Consider the following 25,041-nt stretch of genomic DNA (forward strand, 5'->3'; position numbering starts at 1 on the left):
CCCTACCTCTCCTCTAAAATACCCTCCTCCTCTCTAAAACATCCTCCTCCTCTCTAAAATACCCTAATACCCTACCCTCCTCTCCTCTAAAATACCCTCCTCTCCTCATAAACTTCCTCCTCTCCTCTAAAACTTCCTCCTCTCTAAAATACCCTCCTCTCCTCTAAAATAACCTCCTCTCCTCCTCCTCTAAAATACCCTCCTCTCCTCTCCAGTCCTCTCCTGTTCTCCTCTAAAATACCCTCATCTCCTGTAAAACATCCTCCTCTCCTCTAAAATATTATCCTCTCCTCTCTTGTCCTCCTCCTCTCCTCTCCAGTCCTCTCCTGTTCTCCTCTAAAATATCCTCCTCTCCTCTAAAATATTATCCTCTCCTCTCTCTGTCGCACGTGCCACAGCACTTACCTCCCCCAAACCCTCACCTATTAACCCCAAACCCTCACCTATTAACCCCTAACCCTCACCTAATAACCCCTAACCCTCACCTATTGACCTCTAACCCTCACCTATTAACCCCTAACCCTCACCTGTTAACCCCTAACCCTCACCTATTAACCCCTAACCCTCACCTATTAACCCCTAACCCTCACCTGTTAACCCCTAACCCTCACCTATTAACCCCTAACCCTCACCTATTAACCCCTAACCCTCACCTATTAACCCCTAACCCTCACCTGTTAACCCCTAACCCTCACCTGTTAACCTCTAACCCTCACCTATTAACCCCAAACCCTCACCTGTTAACCCCTAACAATCAGAAGTTGACCAGGTGTGGTGTGCTTTTTGTCTTCCCTCATGACCCCTTTCTGTGTACCTGTGTGTAAGTGGACGCCTGCATTGTGTTTGTGTCCTGCTCCATATTCTCACCCAGCACCAGCTGTCTCTCTCGGGCCTGGAGCTCATCCAGGACCTGCTGGTGATGCTGTGTGAAGTCAGTGATGTCTGCATCGAAGAAGACAGGAGCATTCTCCTTCTCCCTCAGTGCCTTCAGCTTCTCTTTCAGCAGGTTGACCTGGGGCTCCAGAGAGGAGAAGCAGGCTATCTCCTCCTGGAGGGGGGGGTAAGGAGGGAGAGGAGAGAGGGTTAGGGAGAAAGGGGAGAGAGGAAGGGAGGGAGGGAGGAGGGAGAGGGAGGAGGAGGGGGAGAGAGGAGGGGGGGGGGAGAGGAGAGAGGGATGAGGAGATGGTTGAGGAGAAGGAGTGGAGAGGGAGGGAGGGGAGGAGAGGAGAGGAGGTGGGGGTTGGGAGAAGAGAGGAGAGAGGGAGGGAGGGGAGAGGAGAGGGGGAGAGAGAGGGAAGGGGAGAGGAGGTAGGGGTTGGGAGAAGAGGTGGGGGAGGGGGAGGGGAAGTTGAGGGGAGGAGATGATGAGGGAGGGAAGAAGGGATCAGCAGAAAGCAAAAGAAAAGAGAAAAAAAGACAGGACGAGTGGGGCAAAGGAAACAGATCAGCAGAGGAAGCAAGAGAAAAAAGACAGGAAGAGAGGGAAGACAGACGAGAGGAAGACAGGAACGAGAGGAAGACAGGACGACAGGAAGACAGGATGATAGGAAGGAAGACAGGAAGAGAGGAAGACAGGACGAGAGGAAGACAGGACGAGAGGAAGACAGGAAGAGAGGAAGACAGGACGAGAGGAAGACAGGACGAGAGGAAGACAGGACGAGAGGAAAACAGGAAGAGAGGAAGACAGGAAGACAGAAAGACAGGACGAGAGGAAGACAGGAAGAGAGGAAGAGAGGAAGAGAGGAAGACAGGACGAGAGGAAGACAGGACGAGAGGAAGACAGGACGAGAGTAAGACAGGAAGAAAGGAAGAGATGAAGACAGGAAGAGAGGAAGACAGGAAGACGGAGAGAGAATGATATGAAGACAGGAAGAGAAGAGAGACCAGAAACGTTTGACCCAAGTTAAACTATTTAAAGGCAATGCTACCAAATACTAATTGAGTGTATGTTAACTTCTGGCCCACTGGGAATGTGATGAAAGAAATAAAAGCTGAAATAAATCATTCTGTCTACTATTATTCTGATATTTCACATTCTTAAAATAAAGTAGTGATCCTAACTGACCTAAGACAGGGAATTGTTACTCGGATTAAATATCAGGAATTGTGAAAAACTGAGTTTAAATGTATTTGGCTAAGGTGTATGTAAACTTCCGACTTCAACTGTATATATAAATAATCAGATGATGTCTTAGTACCCTAGTCTAATCTATCAGAGGGGGTCTTAGTACCCTAGTCTAATCTATCAGAGGGGGTCTTAGTACCCTAGTCTAATCTATCAGAGGGGGTCTTAGTACCCTAGTCTAATCTATCAGAGGGGGTCTTAGTACCCTAGTCTAATCTATCAGAGGGGTCTTAGTACCCTAGTCTAATCTATCAGAGGGGGTCTTAGTACCCTAGTCTAATCTATCAGAGGGGTCTTAGTACCCTAGTCTAATCTATCAGAGGGGTCTTAGTACCCTAGTCTAATCTATCAGAGGGGGTCTTAGTACCCTAGTCGAATCTATCAGAGGGGTCTTAGTACCCAAGTCTAATCTATCAGAGTCTACACAATACATTAACATCTGTTCAGCTTTGTGCTGTTCCCTAGCCCACCTATCATGAGGCCATTCAATACAAAATAGTCTAATTTAGATTTTATTACAATTAATATATCAGAGGGGCCCAGTACCTTCCCAGTGGCAGAGGGGTTTTCTCATAGTCTAATACAGACAGAGGGGGTTGTTGTACCCTAGTCTAATCTACCAGAGGGGTCTTAGTACCCTAGTCTAATGGATGGGAGGGGTGGTCTTCCTGGGGTCTTCCTACCAGAGGGGTCTTCCTACCCTAGGGGTGGGGTCTTCCTAGAGGGGGAGGGTGGGGTCTTCCTGGGGTCTTCCTGGGATCTTCCTGGAGGGGGGGAGGTGAGTCTTCCTGGAGGGAGTCTTAGGTACTTCTAATCTATGGAGGGGGTCTGGGTACCCTAGTCTTCCCTATAGAGGGGGTCTTAGTACTTCTATATCAGGGAGGGGTCTTAGTACCCTAGTCTAATCATCAGAGGGAGTCTTCCTATGGAGGCGGAGGGGTGGGGTCTTCCTCTAATATATCAGGAGGGGTGGGGTCTAATCCCCTCAGGAGGGGGGGGGTGGGTCTTCTAATATATCAGAGGGGGTCTGGGTCTTCCTGGGGTCTTCCTATATCGGAGGGTGGGGTCTTCCTATGGAGGGAGGGTGGGGTCTAATCTATCAGAGGGGCCTTAGTCTTCCTGGGGTCTTCCTATGGAGGGGAGGGTGGGGTCTTCCTATAGAGGGGAGGGTGGGGTCTTCCTATAGAGGGGAGGGGGGGTCTTCCTGGGGTCTTCCTGGGATCTTCCTATGGAGGGGAGGGGTAACATCTTCCTATGGAGGGAGGGTTGTGTCTTCCTGGGGTCTTCCTATGGAGGGAGGGTTCTTCCAATGGAGGGGAGGGGTATTCCTAAATATTTATGGGAAACCTTCCTATGGAGCGGAGGGTGGGGTCTTCCCTACAGAGCAGAGGGGTGGGGTCTTCCTATGGAGGGGAGGGTGGGGTCTTCCTATGGAGGGGAGGGTGGGGTCTTCCTATGGAGGGGAGGGGTCTTCCTATGGAGGGGAGGGGGTGGGGTCTTCCTAGGGGAGGGGAGGGGTGGGGTCTTCCTATGGAGGGGAGGGTGGGGTCTTCCTATAGAGGGGAGGGGTGGGGTCTTCCTGGGGTCTTCCTATGGAGGGGAGGGGTGGGGTCTTCCTATAGAGGGGAGGGGTGGGGGTCTTCCTATGGAGAGGGGAGGGGTGGGGTCTTCCTATGGAGGGGGAGGGGTGGGGTCTTCCTATGGAGGGAGGGGTGGGGTCTTCCCTATGGAGGGGAGGGGTGGGGTCTTCCTGGGGAGGGGTGGGGTCTTCCTATGGAGGGGAGGGGTGGGGTCTTCCTATGGAGGGAGGGTGGGGTCTTCCTATGGAGGGGAGGGTGGGGTCTTCCTATGGAGGGGAGGGGTGGGGTCTTCCTATGGAGGGGAGGGGTGGGGTCTTCCTATGGAGGGGAGGGGTGGGGTCTTCCTATGGAGGGGAGGGGGGGTCTTCCTATGGAGGGGAGGGGTCTTCCTATGGAGGGGAGGATCTTCCTATGGAGCGGAGGGGTGGGGTCTTCCTATGGAGGGGAGGGTGGGGTCTTCCTATGGAGCGGAGGGGTGGGGTCTTCCTATGGAGGGGAGGGGTGGGGTCTTCCTATGGAGGGGAGGGGTGGGGTCTTCCTATGGAGGGGAGGGTGGGGTCTTCCTATGGAGGGGGGGTGGGGTCTTCCTGGGGGTCTTCCTATGGGGGGAGGGTGGGGTCTTCCTATGGAGGGGAGGGAGTGGGGTCTTCCTATAGAGGGGAGGGTGGGGTCTTCCTATGGAGGGGAGGGGTGGGGTCTTCCCTATAGAGGGGAGGGGTGGGGTCTTCCTATGGAGGGGGAGGGGTGGGGTCTTCCTATGGAGGGGGAGGGGTGGGGTCTTCCTATGGAGGGGAGGGTGGGGTCTTCCTATGGAGGGGGGGTCTTCCTATGGTGGGGTCTTCCTATGGAGGGGAGGGGTGGGGTCTTCCTATAGAGGAGGGGTGGGGTCTTCCTATGGAGGGGAGGGGTGGGGTCTTCCTATAGGGGGGAGGGGGGAGGGTGGGGTCTTCCTATGGAGGGGAGGGTGGGGTCTTCCTATGGTGGGGAGGGGTGGGGTCTTCCTATGGAGGGAGGGGTGGGGTCTTCTATGGAGGGGAGGTGGGGTCTTCCTATGGGGTGGAGGGTGGGGTCTTCCTATGGAGCGGAGGGTGGGCAGTGTGCACATAGTCTATCTTCTCTTGAGAGCCAGGTCTGTATTCAGCGGCCTTTCTCAGTAGCAAGGCTATGCTCACTGAGTCTTTACATAGTCAAAGCAATTCCCTTAAGTTTGGGTTAGTCACAGTGGTCAGGTATTCTGCCGCTGTGTACTCTCTGTTTAGGGCCAAATAGCATTCTAGTTTACTCTGTTTTTTTGTTGTTAATTCTTTCCAATGTGTCAAGTAATTATCTTTTTGTTTTCTCATGATTTGGTTGGGTCTAATTGTGTTGCTGTCCTGGGGCTCTGTGGGGTCTGTTTGTGTTTGTGAACAGAGCCCCAGGACCAGCTTGCTTAGGGGACTCTTCTCCAGGTTCATCTCTCTGTAGGTGATGGCTTTATTATGGAAGGTTTGGGAATCACTTCCTTTTAGGGAGTTATAGAATTTAACGTCTCTTTTCTGGATTTTGATAATTAGTGGGTATCGGCCTAATTCTGCCCTCCCTCCCTCCCTCCCCCTCCCCCTCCCTCCCTCCCTCCCTCCCTCCCTCCCTCCCTCCCTCCCTCCACAGACACTACACCATTCCCCCCACTCCTCACCCTGCAGCGCTCCAGTTGATGCTTCAGAGGTTCAGGCTCTGAGGCGGTGGCTGCTGGACCTTCAGCCAGTTCTCAGAGTTGACCACAGCTTGCTCCAGTTGCTGCCAGAGGTTATAGAAGGCCAGGATCTTGCTCTGGTAGGCCAGCCACTCCAGCCTCTCAGCCAGCAGGGCACAGAACCCATCCCAGCGAGTGTTGAGCTCCTCGGCTGCTTTCTGGATGTCATCAGCCCTCCTACTACCACCCTCTGGAGGGACAGACACAACAGGACAGGTGTTACAGTCAATGACTCATCTATCCACCTGTCTGTCAGTCTGTCTGTCCGTCTATCTATCCACCTGTCTGTCAGTCTGTCTGTCTGTCCGTCTATCTATCCACCTGTCTGTCAGTCTGTCTGCCCGTCTATCTATCCACCTGTCTGTCAGTCTGTCTGTCCGTCTATCTATCCACCTGTCTGTCAGTCTGTCTGCCCGTCTATCTATCCACCTGTCTGTCAGTCTGTCTGTCCGTCTATCTATCCACCTGTCTGTCAGTCTGTCTGTCCGTCTATCTATCCACCTGTCTGTCAGTCTGTCTGTCCGCCCGTCTATCTATCCACCTGTCTGTCTGTCTGTCCGCCCGTCTCTCTATCCACCTGTCTGTCAGTCTGTCTGCCCGTCTCTCTATCCACCTGTCTGTCAGTCTGTCTGTCCGCCCGTCTATCTATCCACCTGTCTGTCTGTCTGTCTGTCCGCCCGTCTCTCTATCCACCTGTCTGTCAGTCTGTCTGTCTGCCCGTCTCTCTATCCACCTGTCTGTCAGTCTGTCTGTCTGTCCGTCTATCTATCCACCTGTCTGTCAGTCTGTCCGCCCGTCTATCTATCCACCTGTCTGTCAGTCTGTCTGTCCGTCTATGTATCCACCTGTCTGTCCGCCCGTCTATCTATCCACCTGTCTGTCAGTCTGTCTGTCCGCCCGTCTATCTATCCACATGTCTGTCAGTCTGTCTGTCCGCCCGTCTATCTATCCACCTGTCTGTCAGTCTGTCCGCCCGTCTATCTATCCACCTGTCTGTCAGTCTGTCTGTCTGCCCCTCTCTCTATCCACCTGTCTGTCAGTCTGTCTGTCTGCCCGTCTATCTATCCACCTGTCTGTCAGTCTATCTGTCCACCTGTCTGTCAGTCTGTCTGTCCGCCCGTCTCTCTATCCACCTGTCTGTCAGTCTGTCTGTCTACCCGTCTCTCTATCCACCTGTCTGTCAGTCAGTCTGTCTGCCCGTCTATCTATCCACCTGTCTGTCAGTCTGTCTGTCTGCCCGTCTATCTGCAGGGCCTTCAGAAAGTATTCATACCCCTTCACTTATTCCACACTTTGTTGTGTTACAGCCTGAATTCAAAATGGATTAAATAGATTTTTTTATCTCACCTGTCTACACCACAATACCCCATAATGACACCACAATACCCCATAATGACATCACAATACCCCATAATGACATCACAATACCCCATAATGACAAAGTGAAAACATGTTTTTTGAAATGTTTGCAAATTTCTTAAACATGTAATACAGAAATATCTCATTATCTCACCACTTCTTATAAAACGGACCACTTCTTACAATTCTTATCGTCCCAGAATAGGTTCCTTGTTAATCCTTAGGTCCCGCATGATGCGCTTATTGCTCCAACACTGTACCATGTAAGAGAGACCTTGTTTCTGTCTTATGGAGCTGCTCCAACCGTCCAGAATAACACTGAATCTCCCTGGGTTTCCAATGGGAACAGTATCTTGCTGGAATCAGACTCTAACTCGGGCTTCAGTAAGTCTGTCAACATCTTCATACATCATTGTTAGAGGAGCTACGTTCACAAACAGTTCATGAAAAGATAAACAACGTGCTCGACTCCATCTTATATAAACTTAAATCAAGTGTTGAATCCTTGTATATAATCCAATGAACAGAAATAGACAGCACTCCGGTAACTAAACTTACATCAACATATTTTTATTGCCTCACGAACGTTTCGGGTACGAGCCCTTCTTCAGTGTGCAAGGCAATGGCAATCAATGTCACAACAACAAGTTATCGTCTCCCTATTCTAGGTTTATCACAGTGTTTCTGAGATGTATTGACGGCATGGAGGATGCCGTTCATTACGTTGCTGTTTGTGTCTGATAAAGAACATGTTTCCTGTTAGGATGTTTTGGTCAGGCAAGATGTTAATGGCCTACTGAGAAACAGATAGACACACCAGTCATCTCAGCAGTTATCCCCTTCATTAAAAACAGCTGACTATACAGCCAACTCCTTCTCATTTAGGTGCATGAGTGACTCTGATTCACCATCGGATGTACATGCCAAAGACTTATGTGAACGATTCAAACCAAGAGGTTATAAAGAAGAATTATTGAGTAAGACAAAGGAGCGCGGAAATGCATTCTGCAACGTTAAAACTAATCCCTCTCCTTCCTCTGCGACTTTGGTGTCCACCTACCGTCCCATTTCAAGGTGGATCCAGGAAGTGGTTCATAGACATGGACACATGTTACACAGTGACCCCAGCTTTGGTAAAGCCTTTGAATCCCCAGAGGTTTTGCTTTAAGAGACCCTCAAATTTCCAGGAATGTTTAGTAAGGTAAGACTTTGTCTAAGAAAAAACATTTCATGTCTATCAGTTTCCTGACGGCAGTTTCCTTGTCACAACTGTCCACTGTTCCACTCTGCCCAGAGGAAGGTTTCAGGTAGACATCTAACATGAAATATGTTGTATGTCCTTACGTCTTCCGGTCACTTCTATTATGTTGGTGAGACCAAACGTGAACTTACGACAAGGATATGTGAGCATAAGAGCTCTATTCGCAAAACATGATGAACAGAATCACCTGTTGCCAGGCATTTCAACAGCCATAATTATGAACTAAGTACCTTCTATTATATGGGCATTGAATTGTTCTATGGGAGGAGATAGGGATCAATGATTCCTCCAAAGACAAACAGGTAACGCATGGCCACTCTTGTCTCAGCAGGCCTTTTAATGAGGAATGTTATTTTTCTCATTTTTTTGTAGTAGGTTATAAATAGTCCAAACATTTAGGTGATGACATCATAATGCAATTGTATTGTGTGTCTATCTTTATTTGATCATCATGTTTCCCTCACAGCTTCCCTAACCCTCACAGCTTCCCTAACCCCCACAGCTTCCCTACCCCTCACAGCTTCCCTACCCCTCACAGCTTCCCTAAACCTCACAGCTTCCCTACCCCTCACAGCTTCCCTAACCCTCACAGCTTCCTCTGCTGGGATCTCTTGATTGGGCCAATACTGACGGTTAATTTAGCATTATGCCCACCTGTCACGTTCTGACCTTTATTCCTTTGTTTTGTCTTTATTTAGTATGGTCAGGGCGTGAGTTGGGCTGGGCAGTCTGTTAGTTTTTCTATATTTTCTATTTCTGTATTTGGTCTGATATGGTTCTCAATCAGAGGCAGCTGTCTATCGTTGTCCCTGATTGAGAACCATATTTCGGTAGCCGGGTTTCCTTTGTGTTTTGTGGGTGGTTATTTTCAGTCTTTGTGTGTCTGCACCAGACAGAACTGTTTCGGTTTTCAATTTGTTGTTTTGTCATTTGAAGTGTTCAGTTTCTTATTAAAAAGATGAACACTGACCACGCTGCGCTTTGGTCCTCCGATGCTTCTCGCTACTCCTCCTCAGAAGAGGAGGAAGAAAGCCGTTACACCACCTATGTGATCTTGTTGTTGTGACATTGATTGCTATTGCTTTGTACACTGAAGAAGGGCTCAAACCCGAAATGTTCGTGCTGCAATAAAAATATGTCAATTCAAGTTTATTTACTGGAGTGCTGTCCTATTTCTGTTCTTTGGAAAGAAGACCGAACCAGGTTCTCTAGGATTTTGCCTGTGCTTCGCTCCATTCTGTTTGTTTTTTTTATCCTAAAAAACTCCCTGCTCCTTGCCGATGACAAGCATACCCATAACATGATGCAGCCACCACCATGCTTGAAAATATGAAGAGAGGTACTCAGGGATGTTGTTTTTTTTTCAGTTTTACTTTAGTGGTTTATTGCAAACAGGAGGCATATTTTAGAATATGTTTATTCTGTACAGGCTTCCTTCTTCTGTCATTTAGGTTGGTATTGTGGAGTAACTACAATGTTGTTGATCCATCCTCAGTTATCTCCTAACACAGCCATTAAACTGTAACTGTTTTAAAGTCACCATTGGCCTCATGGTGAAATCCCTGAGCGGTTTCCTTCCTCACCAGCAAAATGATTTAGGATGGATGCCTGTATCTTTGTAGTGACTGGGTGTATTGATACACCATCCAAAGTGTAATTAATAACTTCACCATGCTCAACGGGTTATTCGATGTCTGCTGTTTTATTTTTCATCCAATAGGTGCCCTTCTTTGCGAGGCATTGGAAAACCTACCTGGTCTTTGTGGTTGAATTTGTGTTTGAAATTCACTGGTCAACTGAGGGACCTTGTATGTGCGGGGTACAGAGATGAGGAAGTCATTCAAAAATCATGTTAAAAACTATTATTGCACACAGAGTGAGTCCGTGCAACTTATTATGTGATTTCTTAAGCAAATTTTTACTCCTGAATGTATTTAGGCTTGCCATAACAAAGGGGTTGAATACTCAGCTTTTCATTTGCATTTATTTCTAAACATTTCTAAAAACCTAATTACACCTTGACATTATGGGGTATTGTGTGTAGGCCAGTTCAGGCTGTAACATAACAAAATATGGAAAAAAATCAAGAGGTGTGAATAGTTTCTGAAGGCATCTGTCTGTCTGTCTGTCTGTCTGTCTGTCTGTCTGTCTGTCTGTCTGTCTGTCTGAGGTGTGAATAGTTTCTGAAGGCATCTGTCTGTCTGTCTGTCTGTCTGTCTGTCTGTCTGTCTGTCTTTCCGTCTGTCCGTCTGTCTGTCTGTCTGTCTGTCTGTCTGTCTGTCTGTCTGTCTTTCCGTCTGTCCGTCTGTCTGTCTGTCTGTCTGTCTGTCTGTCTGTCTGTCTGTCCGTCTGTCTGTCTGTCCGTCTGTCTGTCTGTCCGTCCGTCCGTCTGTCCGTCTATCTATTGACCAATCAAGCCCCTGCCTCGTCATAACTAGGACCCCTGAGCCGAATACACCTGAACGGTCTGTTCATTCATTGGTAATAACACGGTGGAATCAACAGAGAGAAGACTGAAGTATCCAGTACGACACAACTTTCACAGACAATCATATGAAATCCATCCTTGTATAACCGGCCCCTCGTTACCTGACAACAGCACATACTAAACCACGCTGTTGTCAGGTAAACACCACCATTACACGGGATTGAATTGAAATGTTCTATACAAATCCATACCTTTAGTGTTTCAGTGCAACAACAAGAGAAAGTGAAAACCCTGTAGCACAGCAGTGCATCGATAACTTTGGTGTTCCAGTTGGGTTCAAGTGTTCTTCTATTCAGAACCTCTGACTCGGAGGCAGGGTGAGACAGTAGGCTCGATCGCTATGCAGTGACGGCATCCCAAATGGCACCCTATTCCCTATGGAGTGCACTACATTTGACCAGGTCTCCTATGGGCTCTGGTCAAAAGTAGTCCACTACACGTGGAATAGAGTGCCATTTAAGAGGAAGACAATGTTTATCCTTTATGACTTGTTAACAATGATACAAGGACAGAGGAGAGCAGAGGAGGTGACAAGAGACGCAGGGCTCCTCGCCCATGGAGTCTCATAACAAGGACAGAGACAACGGTTGCTATGGAAACAACGGCGAGGGGACAGACGACAGGTAGAGGAGAGTTGCCATGGGGACAGCCGGTGGTGGGTGGGTGTCTGTGTGGCGTGGGTGTGTTTCATTTACCGCTCGCCAGCTGATCAAGCAAAGCCTGTGCCGAACGAGTTGCTTCCTGAAGCTTCCGCAATTTCTCTGGCCTCTCCCTCTCTATCGCCTGAGAGAGAGAGAGAGAGAGAGAGAGAGAGAGAGAGAGAGAGAGAGAGAGAGAGAGAGAGAGAGAGAGAGAGAGAGAGACAGAGAGAGAGAGAGAGAGAGTGAGACAGAGAGAGAGACAGAGAGAGAGAGAGAGAGAGAGAGAGAGAGAGAGAGAGAGAGAGAGAGAGAGAGAGAGAGAGAGAGAGAGAGAGAGAGAGAGAGAGAGAGAGAGAGAGAGAGAGAGACAGAGAGAGAGAGAGAACAAGAGAGAGAGAGAGAGAAGAAGACAGAGAGAGAGAGAGAGAGAGAGAGAGAGAGAGAGAGAGAGAGAGAGAGAGAGAGAGAGAGAGAGAGAGAGAGAGAGAGAGAGAGAGAGAGAGAGAGAGAGAGAGAGAAACAAAGAGGGAGGGAAAAAGTGATACATCATTGCCATAGTGACAGGCTGACAGTGTCGTGGTAGTAATGAGGTATGGTGCATTTTGGGTAACACTGCATTGTGAGGTGCATTATGGGTAAGGCTGCATGACCTATAACCTCACCAGGACTTTATCGTGGAGCTCCTGTACGCTGCCCTCCTTCCTGGACATGGAGAACTCTGGGCTCTGTAGGATGGCCTTGGAGCGCGTGATGAAACTGTGCAGCTCAGTGAAGTCCATGTCAAACCTGAACACACACACAACAAAACGTCAATCCCAGCTCTGGTATAACGCTCCCAAGGTGTAGGACAACGTTAGGACAACCTGTTCACCAACTACACCTGCATATATACCTCTTCTTCTATGTCTTCCGCTGTGATCCAGTTTTTTATGGTTGTGCGATTCTCCTACTAAACCTGAAGACACACACTCTGTCTAATTCACACAGTGCTCTTCACGACCACACATGAGCAGTTATAACAACTGTACCGAACACTGTCTCCACTTCACATCACAAACATCTAAGGCATTCATCTGTACTGGCTAAGATACACAGCACCAACTGAGAAACCGAACTACTCAATAGTGGTTGACTCAGACTAGAGACATAATCCAAACCTACCTGTTAGTCAGCCTGTCTCAGGCCGGCCAGGGACAAGACAGAGAGACTAGCTTGAGTACAGAGGAGAAGGGGCACATAGGTCTCTGGTCAAAGGCCCATAGGTCTCTGGTCAAAACTACTGCACTATGTAGTGAATAGTGTTTCATTTGGTACGTCTCCAGAGACTGGCTGACAACTGGAATATTGTCTTTAGGCCCAGAATTCAATCGTTGTAGATAATGGATTTTTCACGCACGGCACACTACACACTAGACTCAGGATGAAATCAGGATATGCAACGATCGAATTCCTGCTATCGCTCAAAGTCACGATTTAATTCCTGCTATCGCTCAAAGTCACGATTTAATTCCTGCTATCGCTCAAAGTCACGATTTAATTCCTGCTATCGCTCAAAGACACGATCGAATTCCCGCTATCGCTCAAAGTCACGATCGAATTCCCGCTATCGCTCAAAGTCACAATCTAATTCCCGCTATCGCTCAAAGTCACGATCGAATTCCCGCTATCGCTCAAAGTCACGATCGAATTCCCGCTATCGCTCAAAGTCACGATCGAATTCCCGCTATCGCTCAAAGTCACGATCGAATTTCCCGCTATCGCTCAAAGTCACGATCGAATTCCCGCTATCGCTCAAAGTCACGATCGAATTCCCGCTATCGCTCAAAGTCACGATCGAATTCGCTATCACTCAAAGTCACGATCGAATTCCCGCTATCGCTCAAAGTCACGATCAATTCCCTGTCGCTCAAAGTCACGATCGAATTCCCACTATCGCTCAAAGTCACGATCGAATTCCCGCTATCGCTCAAAGTCACGATCGAATTCCCGCTATCGCTCAAAGTCACGATCGAATTCCCGCTATCGCTCAAAGTCACGATCGAATTCCCGCTATCGCTCAAAGTCAAGATCGAACTCCCGCTATCGCTCAAAGTCACGATCGAATACCCGCTCTCGCTCAAAGTCACGATCGAATTCCCGCTATCGCTCAAAGTCACGATCAAATTCCCGCTATCGCTCAAAGTCACGATCGAATTCCCGCTATCGCTCAAAGTCACGATCAAATTCCCGCTATCGCTCAAGGTCACGATCAAATTCCCGCTATCGCTCAAAGTCACGATCGAATTCCTGCTATCGCTCAAAGTCACGATCGAATTCCCGCTATCGCTCAAAGTCACGATCAAATTCCTGCTATCGCTCAGTCACCAAGACTATAATACGTCTACACCCCCTGTTAGGCCACACCCCCTGGTGATTCTGCAGAAAAGTGATTGGAGGAGCCTGCCACCTCACCTTTTCCTGAGCTCTGATTCGACAACAATCTGTCTCTTCTTCTGGGGCGGTGGAGAGGGCAGCGCTGCTTTAGTATTCTTCACCACCACCTTCTCACGCGTCGTCACCTTGGATACGCTCGCCGTCACCGAGTGTGTCAGTTTCGTCTGCGCGGTCTGCACCGTGGTTACAGCCAGCGAGATCTAAAACACACACACGTGTCAAAGAGCAGGTACACACACACACACACAGTGTCAAGCCACAAACACACACAACATCAGTGACAGCTCACACACACACACAGACAGGTCAGGACACTAACATACATACACCAGAGATCCCAGGGATTTGTTTCTATCCTAAATGGGAGACCTTCTCTCTTGTCCGTGTCATCAACAATGAATGTCAGAGTGACTGTTCCCTAGCAATGTTAGAGTGACTGTCCCCTAACAATGTTAGAGTGACTGTTCCCTAGCAATGTTAGAGTGACTGTTCCTTAGCAATGTTAGAGTGACTGTTCCTTAGCAATGTTAGAGTGACTGGTCCCTAGCAATGTCAGAGTGACTGTTCACTAGCAATGTTAGAGTGACTGTTCCCTAGCAATGTTAGAGTGACTGTTCCCTAGCAATGTTAGAGTGACTGTTCCTTAGCAATGTTAGAGTGACTGGTCCCTAGCAATGTCAGAGTGACTGTTCACTAGCAATGTTAGAGTGACTGTTCCCTAGCAATGTTAGAGTGACTGTTCCCTAACAATGTTAGAGTGACTGTTCCCTAACTATGTTAGAGTGACTGTCCCCTAGCAATGTTAAAGTGACTGTTCCCTAGCAATGTTAGAGTGACTGTTCCCTAGCAATGTTAGAGTGACTGTTCCCTAGCAATGTTAGAGTGACTGTTTCCTAACAATGTTAGAGTGACTGTTCACTAACAATGTTAGAGTGACTGTTCCCTAGCAATGTTAGAGTGACTGTTTCCTAACAATGTTAGAGTGACTGTTCCCTAACTAGATGAATGGTAGAGTGACTGTTCCCTAACTAGATGAATGGTAACAACCAAATCAGAAGGCGTTTTCATGTTGTACGTGTGCTTGCTTGTGTGTTTGTACATAAAGATGCACTTTCAAACTTCTGTATAATCTCAGCCAGTCAAATTGTGAACCACGTCATCATATTGTGTACTATGTCATTAAAGTGTGTATTATATAATCAAATTGTATACTACGTCATCAAATTGTACACTATGCCATCAAATTGTGTACCACGTCATCAAATTGTGTACCACGTCATCAAATTGTGTACCACGTCATCAAATTGTGTACCACGTCATCAAATTGTGTACCACGTCATCAAATTGTGTATTACGTCATCCATTCCTGCAAAATATATTTTTTTGCAATTTGATTTGTATGCTATGTAACAAATCCAATTGAAACTGTGTTTAGAATTTATTGTGCTTAAGATCATGGAGTGCATTTTTAATTCCATTGTACATGACCAAAGTGTGTGGCAGACCTGGGTTCAAATACTATTTGATATCTCTCATGAACGCTGAGTGTTTGCTATAGCCTGGATGGGTCCCGGATAGGCGAAGTTTGCCATTTTGGGACTATTCTAATGATCCAGAAGGCCAGACAAGCCCAGTCAAGCACGGATAAAATATTTGAAATTATTTCAAATAGTATTTGAACCCAGGTCTGGTTTGTTGAATACGAATATGCCCTCACACATTACGGTCAGGGACAAAATAGATGTATGACAGACAGGCTAACAGATTGGTCAAACAGTGATATTGGAGTGTCGTGCTGCCATGGCGACCGTGAGATATGAGATAGCAGCTGGCTGACAGCTGATGGATGTTAGAGGTGGTTGATTAACACTGGGCTCATGAAGACACCACACTACAACTAGGGTCAAATAATATGATTATAATGAGCCTGGAGAGAGAGACATATGATTATAATGGGCCTGGAGAGAGAGAGACATATGATTATAATGGGCCTGGAGAGAGAGACATATGATTATAATGGGCCTGGAGAGAGAGACATATGATTATAATGGGCCTGGAGAGAGAGACATATGATTATAATGGGCCTGGAGAGAGAGAGACATGTGATTATAATGGGCCTGGAGAGAGAGCCATATGATTATAATGGGCCTGGAGAGAGAGACATATGATTATAATGGGCCTTGAGAGAGAGAGAGACATATGATTATAATGAGCCTGGAGAGAGAGCCATATGATTATAATGGGCCTGGAGAGAGAGACATATGATTATAATGGGCCTGGAGAGAGAGAGACATGTGATTATAATGGGCCTGGAGAGAGAGAGACATATGATTATAATGAGCCTGGAGAGAGAGATACATGTGATTATAATGGGCCTGGAGAGAGAGACATATGATTATAATGGGCCTGGAGAGAGAGAGACATGTGATTATAACGGGCCTGGAGAGAGAGAGAGAGAGACATATGATTATAATGGGCCTGCAGAGAGAGAGAGACATATGATTATAATGGGCATGGAGAGCCATATGATTATAATGGGCCTGGAGAGAGAGACATATGATTATAATGGGCCTGGAGAGAGAGACATATGATTATAATGGGCCTGGAGAGAGAGAGAGACATATGATTATAATGGGCCTGGAGAGAGAGAGACATGTGATTATAATGGGCCTGGAGAGAGAGAGACATATGATTATAATGAGCCTGGAGAGAGAGATACATGTGATTATAATGGGCCTGGAGAGAGAGAGAGACATATGATTATAATGGGCCTGGAGAGAGAGAGAGACATATGATTATAATTGGCCTGGAGAGAGAGAGAGACATATGATTATAATGGGCCTGGAGAGAGAGAGAGAAAGAGACATGTGATTATAATGGGCCTGGAGAGAGAGAGAGAAAGAGACATGTGATTATAATGGGCCTGGAGAGAGAGAGACATATGATTATAATGGGCCTGGAGAGAGAGAGAGAGACATATGATTATAATGGGCCTGGAGAGAGAGAGACATATGATTATAATGGGCCTGGAGAGAAACACCTGCCTGGAGGTGACAGCATTCCCTCCCCCGTATGCCCCCCTAGGCACAACTATGATAACATAACCAACAAAAACGGGTCACAACTCCTGCAGCTCTGTCGCACTCTGGGTATGTACATAGTCAATGGTAGGCTTGGAGGGGAGTCCTATGGTAGGTACACCTATAGCTCATCTCTTGGCAGTAGTACTGTAGACTACTTTATCACTGACCTCAACCCAGAGTCTCTCAGAGCGTTCACAGTCAGCCCACTGACACCCCTATCAGACCACAGCAAAATCACAGTCTACTTGAACAGAGCAATACTCAATCATGAGGCATCAAAGCCAAAGGAACTGAGTAACATTAAGAAATGCAATAGGTAGAAGGAATGCAGTTTGGAAACCTACCAAAAAACAAAGCTTCCCTATCAAATCTAAAAATCTCAAATAGAAAACTGAAGAAAACGAACAACAATGACAAAGGGTTTGATGAAGAATGCAAAAATCTAAGAAATAAATAGATAGCTGGAAAGAGACAGAAAGGGGAAATAGATAGTTGGAGGGAGAGAGAGAGACATATGATTATAATGGGCCTGGAGAGAGAGAGACATATGATTATAATGGGCCTGGAGAGTGAGAGAGACATATGATTATAATGGGCCTGGAGAGAGAGACATATGATTATAATGGGCCTGGAGAGAGAGACATATGATTATAATGGGCCTGGAGAGTGAGAGAGACATATGATTATAATGGGCCTGGAGAGAGAGACATATGATTATAATGGGCCTGGAGAGAGAGAGACATATGATTATAATGGGCCTGGAGAGAGAGACATATGATTATAATGGGCCCAGAGAGAGAGACATATGATTATAATGGGCCTGGAGAGAGAGAGAGACATGGTTATAATGGGCCTGGAGAGAGAGAGAGACATGTGATTATAATGGGCCTGGAGAGAGAGCCAGAAAGGGGAAAATAGATGGAGAGAGAAAAGAAAAGAAAAGGGGAGACATACAAAGACAGAGAGAGACAGACAAAATGGTTGAGCTGGAGAGAAAGAGAGACAGAGACAGTGGTAGAGCTGGAGAGAAAGAGAGACAGAGAAAGTGGTTGAGCTGGAGAGAAAGAGAGACAGAGACAGTGGTTGAGCTGGAGAGAAAGAGAGACAGAGAAAGTGGTTGAGCTGGAGAGAAAGAGAGACAGAGACAGTGGTTGAGCTGGAGAGAAAGAGAGACAGAGACAGTGGTAGAGCTGGAGAGAAAGAGAGACAGAGACAGTGGTAGAGCTGGAGAGAAAGAGAGACAGAGACAGTGGTAGAGCTGGAGAGAAAGAGAGACAGAGACAGTGGTAGAGCTGGAGAGAAAGAGAGACAGAGACAGTGGTAGAGCTGGAGAGAAAGAGAGACAGAGACAGTGGTAGAGCTGGAGAGAAAGAGAGACAGAGAAAGTGGTTGAGCTGGAGAGAAAGAGAGACAGAGAAAGTGGTTGAGCTGGAGAGAAAGAGAGACAGAGACAGTGGTAGAGCTGGAGAGAAAGAGAGACAGAGACAGTGGTAGAGCTGGAGAGAAAGAGAGACAGAGACAGTGGTAGAGCTGGAGAGAAAGAGAGACAGAGACAGTGGTAGAGCTGGAGAGAAAGAGAGACAGAGACAGTGGTAGAGCTGGAGAGAAAGAGAGACAGAGACAGTGGTAGAGCTGGAGAGAAAGAGAGACAGAGACAGTGGTAGAGCTGGAGAGAAAGAGAGACAGAGACAGTGGTAGAGCTGGAGAGAAAGAGAGACAGAGAAAGTGGTTGAGCTGGAGAGAAAGAGAGACAGAGAAAGTGGTTGAGCTGGAGAGAAAGAGAGACAGAGACAGTGGTAGAGCTGGAGAGAAAGAGAGACAGAGACAGTGGTAGAGCTGGAGAGAAAGAGAGACAGAGACAGTGGTAGAGCTGGAGAGAAAGAGAGACAGAGAAAGTGGTAGAGCTGGAGAGAAAGAGAGAGAGATACAGATGAAGTGGAAGTGACTGACAGATAGAGGGGTAGTGAGAGATAGAAAGAGAAAGACACATCTGTAGAGAGGTCAGGTACCTGTGAGCTGCTCCTATCCAGGCTCTGCACCAGTTTGTCCCAGCGTTGGGCGAAGCTCTCCAGCCTGGCTTCCAGCTTATGAGCCACCTCTTTGTTCTTCACTGAGGAGACGAGGTCCTGACACAGAGAACACAGCTTGTCCATGGTCGGTCTCTTCATCTCCAGGTCACCCTTCACCGTCTGAGACACACACACACACACACACACACACACACACACACACACACACACACACACACACACACACACACACACACACACACACACACACACACACACACACACACACACACACACACACACACACACACACACACACACACACACACACACACACACACACACACACATTTATTGATCTGTTCTGTTGAACCTTTATTAAGGGAACCTGGTTGGTGGACATAATCGAAAGTTTCCACCTAAAGTTCTGAAAGGAGAGCTGTCACTAACCACTAACCTCCTGAAGTCATTGGCTAAGGGAGCTGCCACTCACCACAAGTTTCCTGACATCATTGGCTCAGGTTTGTCTAAGACCCGCCCTCACTGCTCGCTTCCTAAGGTGATTGGATAAAGTAGCTGTTACTCACCGCTAGTCTTCTCAGGTTGGCCACCATGTCACTCTGCTCCTTGATGCCACTGCTCTGGATGGACAGAACCAACTTCTCCTTCTGAGTCAACCATGAGTCAAACGAACACTGCAGAGAGAGAGATGCAAAGACAGACAGAGAGAAAGAAAGAGACAGAGAGAGAGAGAGAGAGAGAGAGAGAGATACAAAGACAGTCAGAGAGAAAGAAAGAAAGACAGAGAGATACAGAGAGAGAGACAGAGAGAGAGAGAGAGTTACAAAGACAGACAAAGAGAAAGAAAGAAAGAGACAGAGAGAGAGAAGGGAGGAGAGATGAGGTGAATAAGGGCAGATAGGTGAAGGGAGAGGTGCTGTTGTAATTCCTCAAACTTGTATCCAGCAATTCCACCCTGTTCAAGGTGATCTGACCTCTGATCTGACATCATCAGAGAGGTTAAAGCCACATGGTGGGAAACCTGACCGCTCTGCATGATTGATCTCAGAGAGGTAAGCAGGGTGGATTCCATCAGACATTAAGAAGAGTTTGAACCTCTGAACATAGAAGAACCTCAGTCTGTTCCAGAGGCCTGTGTGTAGTCTCCCTTTGGCCAGATAGGTCTGACTCACAACACTAGCCTGTGAGCTCTCTACACAACACTAGCCTGTTAGCTCTCTAGCCGGTTAGCTCTCTACACAACACTAGCCTGTTAGCTCTCTAGCCTGTTAGCTCTCTACACAACACTAGCATGTGAGCTCTCTAGCCTGTTAGCTCTCTACACAACACTAGCCTGTTAGCTCTCTAGCCTGTTAGCTCTCTACACAACACTAGCCTGTTAGCTCTCTAGCCTGTTAGCTCTCTACACAACACTAGCCTGTTAGCTCTCTAGCCTGTTAGCTCTCTACACAACACTAGCCTGTTAGCTCTCTAGCCTGTTAGCTCTCTACACAACACTAGCCTGTTAGCTCTCTAGCCTGTTAGCTCTCTACACAACACTAGCCTGTGAGCTCTCTAGCCTGTTAGCTCTCTACACAACACTAGCCTGTTAGCTCTCTAGCCTGTTAGCTCTCTACACAACACTAGCCTGTTAGCTCTCTACACAACACTAGCCTGTTAGCTCTCTACACAACACTAGCCTGTGAGCTCTCTACACAACACTAGCCTGTGAGCTCTCTACACAACACTAGCCTGTGAGCTCTCTACACAACACTAGCCTGTTAGCTCTCTAGCCTGTGAGCTCTCTACACAACACTAGCCTGTTAGCTCTCTAGCCTGTTAGCTCTCTACACAACACTAGACTGTTAGCTCTCTAGCCTGTGAGCTCTCTACACACAACACTAGCCTGTTAGCTCTCTAGCCTGTTAGCTCTCTACACAACACTAGCCTGTTAGCTCTCTAGCCTGTTAGCTCTCTACACAACACTAGCCTGTTAGCTCTCTAGCCTGTTAGCTCTCTACACAACACTAGCCTGTTAGCTCTCTAGCCTGTTAGCTCTCTACACAACACTAGCCTGTGAGCTCTCTACACAACACTAGCCTGTTAGCTCTCTAGCCTGTTAGCTCTCTACACAACACTAGCCTGTTAGCTCTCTAGCCTGTGAGCTCTCTACACAACACTAGCCTGTGAGCTCTCTACACAACAGTAGCCTGTGAGCTCTCTACACAACAGTAGCCTGTTAGCTCTCTACACAACACTAGCCTGTTAGCTCTCTACACAACACTAGCCTGTTAGCTCTCTAGCCTGTGAGCTCTCTACACAACACTAGCCTGTGAGCTCTCTACACAACAGTAGCCTGTTAGCTCTCTACAGAACACTAGCCTGTTAGCTCTCTACGGACCAACATGGCCGCCCGTCCACCCACTGTCTGAACATTACCTTGAACGGGGATGTCTTGTCTCCGTGTTCTATTCCGTTTCTATTACCTGTTCCTCAGTGAAGTGTTGCCACTGCAGCAGGATCTCCTGTAGCAGAACCCAATGCTCCTCTGTCCACTTACAGATGGCTGCCCACCGGTCTCCCAGGTGCTGAAAGGAAGAACACACACGTTAGAAAAGAGGGCTTGTTTTTTTCATGGTCCTTGGAGGCGGATTTGAAGCAGCACCTTAGAGATTCCAGATAGACCAGATACAGAATGGAACCCGGTGTTACTCTCAGCATCAGGGTAGCCTAGTTGTTAGAGCGCCGGACTTGTAACCGGAAGGTTGCAAGTTCAAACCCCGAGCTGACAAGGTACTAATCTGTCGTTCTGCCCCTGAACAGGCAGTTAACCCACTGTTCCTAGGCCGTCATTGTAAATAATAATTTGTTCTTAACTGACTTGCCTAGTTAAATAAAGGTAAACATCACATACAGTACAGCTCCTTTCAACAAGACATTCTACTTGGGTTTAACTCCAGTGGCCACCTCTCCACCTGGTTTCTACAGGCGTTCTGATGCTTGATGACCAGTATCTACCTCCATCTGGGAAAAGAAAGTCATCTCATCCCAGCCTGCAGTAACAGCATCACATGGCTCTGTGTGTTCTCCAACGCAGTAACAGACACCATGCAGGAAGAGCTCTGTCAGGTACCAGCTATTAAAACCACATCCCCCTCACTTTCATTCCTGGGGGGATTTTTACTGTCATTGTAACAGAAAGTAATAAGCAAAGAGCCCAGGTGCCCAAAACGACCCTAAAACAGAGACCCGGAGACGCGTGATAAAGAAGACAATGACAGGTCACTATGGCAACCGGTTATTGAGACTGTCTTGTCAATAGAAGGCATGTAAAGGCCAGCCTTTCAGAATGTATATTTGTCTTGTTTCTGTTTCTTATAGCAGCAGTTAAAACAGGTTTGGATGTTTTGTACCATATCGTATCACTAAACACTAAACAACAAAAACCAATCTGCATTAGACTGTATCTCTATTATGATTCATACTCACAAGACTACGGCATCTTCTCCCAACAACCACATACAACAGACGAATAAACTAACGAACAAAGCAATTTCCCTTTTTCTCTTCCTTCCTCCCCTCTCTCTCTCTTCCGCTCCACCTGCCTCCCCCACTCTCTCTCTCCCCTCTTCTCTCTTTCTCTCTCTCCCCTCTTCTCTCTCTCTCCCCTTCTCTCTCTCTCTCTCAGTCTCTCTCTCCCTCCTCCCTTCTCTCTCTCTCTCTGTCTCTCTCTCCCTTCTCCCTTCTCGGTCTCTCTCTTTCTCTCTCTCTCTCTCTCTCTCTTTCTCCCCCGTCTCTCTCTCTCTCTCTCTCTCTCTCTCTCTCTGTCTCTCTCTCTCTCTCTCTCTCTCTGTCTCTCTCTCTCTCTCTCTCTCTCTCTCTTCTCTGTCTCTCTCTCCTCTCCCCTCTTCCCCTCCTCTCTCTCCCTCCCTCCCTCCCTCCCTCCCTCCCTCCCTCCCTCCCTCCCTCCCTCCCTCCCTCCCTCCCTCCCTCCCTCCCTCCCTCCCCTCCCTCCCTCTCTCTCTCCCTCCCTCCCTCCCTCCCTCCCTCCCTCCCTCCCAATAGACAGAGCAGAATCCTGAGTTCCTGGACCGATAACTGCTAGACATGGTTAATCACCAGAGAACACTCATTATTTACCATCCAATCTATTTACACACAAATACTACGTTCTACCCGAATGGGTTTCTCTTCTCTCTTGCACTAAGGGAGAACATCAGGCGACAGTGTATTTGACAGTGTACTAGAGAGTGTATTTGACAGTGTACTAGACAGTGTATTTGACAGTGTACTAGAGAGTGTACTAGACAGTGTACTAGAGAGTGTACTAGACAGTGTATTTGACAGTGTACTAGAGAGTGTACTAGACAGTGTATTTGACAGTGTATTAGACAGTGTACTAGAGAGTGTATTTGACAGTGTACTAGACAGTGTACTAGACAGTGTACTAGACAGTGTACTAGAGAGTGTACTAGACAGTGTACTAGACAGTGTATTAGACAGTGTATTAGACAGTGTGTGTGTGTGTGTGTGTGTGTGTGTGTGTGTGTGTGTGTGTGTGTGTGTGTGTGTGTGTGTCCTGCCTGTCTCACCTGTAGTTTCTCCTCCAGGGCAGCGGTGGCGCTGTCTCCACTGTTCTCATCCACCACCACCACCATGTGTGTCAGAGAGTTGACACGCACCTGCTCCAACTCGAGGTCCTCCTGCAACAGCTACAATAGGCATGATAATTGGGTTGAGTCTAGTAGGGACAAAATGGCAGGAAGTGGCCCAAAATGGAAGGAAATGGAAAGACACTATCTGAAGTAATCAAATAGTAAATGTTCATGATTATTTCACTAGGATGTGCTGTAATGAACATGACCCTGAAAGGACCCCAGCCCTGCGGGAAGCTAGATAGTAGTTAACCTACTTTGTGTTCCTCTACTTGGTGTTTAACATCCTCCAGGTCTGGCCCCATAGGCTGAGCCCCCATCCGCTTGATCCGCCCCTCTGTCAGCTCCAACCAATCAGTGAGCTGCTTCAACTGCTGGTGCTGAAGGTCCATCAACACCTCGTGGAGTCTGGAGGAGGAAGAGGAGAGGAGAGGAGAATAGCAGAGGGAAGGAGAGGAGAGGAGAGGAGAGGAGAGGAGGAGAGAGGGAGGAGAGGAGAGGGAGGAGGAGAGAGGAAGGAGAGGAAAGAAGGAGAGAAGAGAGGGGGGAGGAGAGAAGAGGAGATGGAGAGGAAGGGGAGAGGATAAGAGATGGAGGAGTAGAAGGGAAGAGAGGAGTAGGAGAGAGGAAGGAGAGGAGAAGGAGGGAGGAGAGGGAGGAGAGGGGGAGTGGAGAAGGGAGGGAGGAGGAGAGGAGGAGAGAAGAGAGAGAGGGGGAGAGGAGAAGAGGAGAGTAGGGTAGAGGAGAAGAGCGGGAAGATGAGAGGAGAAGAGGAGAGGAGAGGAGAGAAGGGGGAGGAGGAGAGGAAAGGAGGGGCAAAGAGAAGAGGAGAGAAGGGGGAGGAGGAGAGACTGAGCAAAGAGGGCAGGGGGCTGTTGAGTACAGCTTGATCCTAGTTAGACACCTCACAGAGAGCTGCAGTTCAGGTCTATTCAAAACAAAATATTACCTTCAAGGACATAGATACATATTTCTCACCCAGAGAGACATGCTGGATTTCAGGGGAATTTGTGTTTGTTTGTGTGTGTATGTGCGTGTATGTGTGTGTGTGTGCTTGTGCTTGTGTGGGTGCGTGCAAATGTATGTGTGTGTATGTATGTGTGTGTGTGTGCTTGTGCTTGTGTGGGTGCGTGCAAATGTATGTGTGTGTGTGCTTGTGTGGGTGCATGCACAAGTCTGTGTGTGTGTGTTCACAATCGAGAGAATCCTGTCGTACAATCGAGAGCATCCTGTCGGGATGTATCACCGCCTGGAACGGCAACTGCTCCGCCCACACCCGTAAAACTCTCCAGAGGGTAGTGAGGTCTGCACAACGTATCACCGGGGGCAAACTACCTGCCCTCCAGGACACCTACACCACCCGATGTCACAGGAAGGCCATAAAGATCATCAAGGACAATAACCACCCGAGCCACTGCCTGTTCACCCCGCTATCATCCAGAAGGCGAGGTCAGTACAGGTGCATCAAAGCTGGGACCGAGAGACTGAAAAACAGCTTCTATCTCAAGGCCCTCAGACTGTTAAACAGCCATCACTAACATTGAGTGGCTGCTGCCAACATCCTGACTCAAATCTCTAGCCACTTTAGTAATTAAAAATTGGATGTAATAAATGCATCACTCGTCACTTTAAACAATGCCACTTTATATAACATTTACATTACTCATCTCATCTC

The 25,041-nt window shown here is 47.7% G+C and overlaps 1 protein-coding gene and 1 pseudogene across 1 annotated transcript in view; both read right to left on the reverse strand.

The window, feature by feature from the left end:
- Nucleotides 1-25,041, reverse strand: part of LOC135542929 (dystrophin-like) — a gene marked incomplete at its 5' end in the record, with an annotated part of 841,859 nt that overhangs the window by 201,794 nt on the left and 615,024 nt on the right.
- Nucleotides 794-25,041, reverse strand: part of LOC135542896 (dystrophin-like) — a 106,567-nt pseudogene continuing 82,319 nt past the window's right edge.

Source organism: Oncorhynchus masou, chromosome 7 (genome assembly GCF_036934945.1).
Source record: "Oncorhynchus masou masou isolate Uvic2021 chromosome 7, UVic_Omas_1.1, whole genome shotgun sequence".
Taxonomy (NCBI): Eukaryota; Metazoa; Chordata; class Actinopteri; order Salmoniformes; family Salmonidae; genus Oncorhynchus; species Oncorhynchus masou.